At 43.2% G+C, this 1,643-nt stretch overlaps 1 long non-coding RNA gene across 5 annotated transcripts in view; it reads right to left on the minus strand.

Annotated features, from left to right (window-relative positions):
* LOC104998006 overlaps positions 1-1,643 on the minus strand; it is an 11,504-nt gene that overhangs the window by 8,091 nt on the left and 1,770 nt on the right. For 4 of the 5 annotated variants that reach the window (XR_826394.1, XR_826391.1, XR_826390.1 and 1 more), the window contains exon 2: positions 241-981. This is a non-coding gene — a long non-coding RNA (uncharacterized LOC104998006). The remainder of the gene's footprint in view (positions 1-240; positions 982-1,643) is intronic. The other variant, XR_826392.1, reaches the window with a different exon arrangement.

Here is a 1,643-nt window from a genome sequence, read left to right on the forward strand (position 1 = left end):
AAAAACTTTCAGTCATGTTTTTGGCTAATTAGCTCTTCATTTTAACTTCTTGTTCTTAATTTGCTGTAATCTGACAGTGTGGCCTGAGGCTTCTGCAGAGGGTTGACATTATCTATTAGTATGTATTTAAGCAGTTATCAGTGGGAGAAACAGATGGAAAGAGACACCGATAAAGACATTTCATCCCCAAAAGATATCCCTGTAACCCCACTGCACAGAGGGTAGTGGCAGGAGGCGCACCTGCTCTCTGGGGCTGGAGACTCTTCCGACAATCATCTGGTGGGGGGCGGCGCTGGCACACAGGAGCAGAGGCCAGGGACACTGCTAAACACCACACTGCGCACAGGACAACCCCACAGGAAAAAAGACATAGCCCCAAATGTCAGCAATGCCGAGGCTGAGACACTCTGGACCACAGTATGTTCAAAAAGCCAAGGAACATTACTTAACTACTTTCTGCCCACGCCAAGGTTTATCTCAATTCTCTGAACTGTCAGAAACACCCCAAAGGGCTCGGCTGGCTCTAATGGCTGAACTTCTGCTTGTGGTCCTTTACCCACTCCCACCTTAAAGTTCAAAGTTATTGCTCACTAAACACACCACTAACTGGTTATCCTTAACCACATGTGCATGGTTCTGGTTGGCCCACATGACTAGTAACCATTCCACATTATGCACACATGAAACCTCTGTTGGAGAGTTGCTGCCAAAATCTGTGATGGTGGCTGTGCTGAGAGATAGGGAAACAGCAGCATGAAATTCCACTAGGCTTATGATGCCTTAACAATTTTATTAATAAGAGAGAACACAAATGAACAAATTCTACCTTAAATGTGACAAAAGCCAGTTTCTTCTAGGTGTCTTTGTTTCTCCCTTCTTTCCATTATCAGGGGCTTTATGGAATGAGGAGGAAGACAGGAAGGAGCCTGGAAATTGCTTGACACCAGCTTAGCATGAGAGCTGAACTTGAAAATCTCTGGTCTATGAAAATGAAGAGAGAGAACCAGGATTTGTCAAAATGGGTCAGACTTTCTCTTTTCCTTTTCTTTAGCTTGAACTGCAAGACAATGGCGATTACTAGGTGGGGTCAGGTTCAAGGAGGTGGATGCAGTACAGGGAGACTCTCTCTTATGGAAAACCTTCCCCAACACACACACACACACACATACACACACACTCACACACACACTCACACACACTCATACACACTGACTCTTCTGACTTCTGATGCTAATGCTTTCACCTTTTCTCATTTAACCAAAAAGCAGAATTTGAAATGCGCTCTGGGCATGTAAGTCTTGTAGGGCCATTCTGAATGTAGGCCAGAGTGCCACTTCTGACGGTTAGGAGGCAGCCAGAGCTGGTTCTGAGCTTAAGAGAGATTGCTAAGCAGCTGATCTGAGCTAGAAAAATAAATTTATGAGAAATAAGAGAAAGAAAATGTTCCAAGTGAATGGCAGAAGAAAAACTGGGTGTGGATCTGTCATTTATGGGCAAAATACTAACTTATGAATTGTGATTTCACAAGTTCATCTGACTACTACAAGCTCAACAGCACAGTAGAGAAGGAAAATAAAAGTCATTCATTGATTTCGGGGTAGGATCTTTGTAAATTTTCAAGAGGAAAAAAAAAAAAAAAAAAA

Source organism: Bison bison, unplaced genomic scaffold, assembly GCF_000754665.1.
Source record: "Bison bison bison isolate TAMUID 2011002044 unplaced genomic scaffold, Bison_UMD1.0 scf7180017864321, whole genome shotgun sequence".
NCBI classification, from domain to species: Eukaryota; Metazoa; Chordata; class Mammalia; order Artiodactyla; family Bovidae; genus Bison; species Bison bison.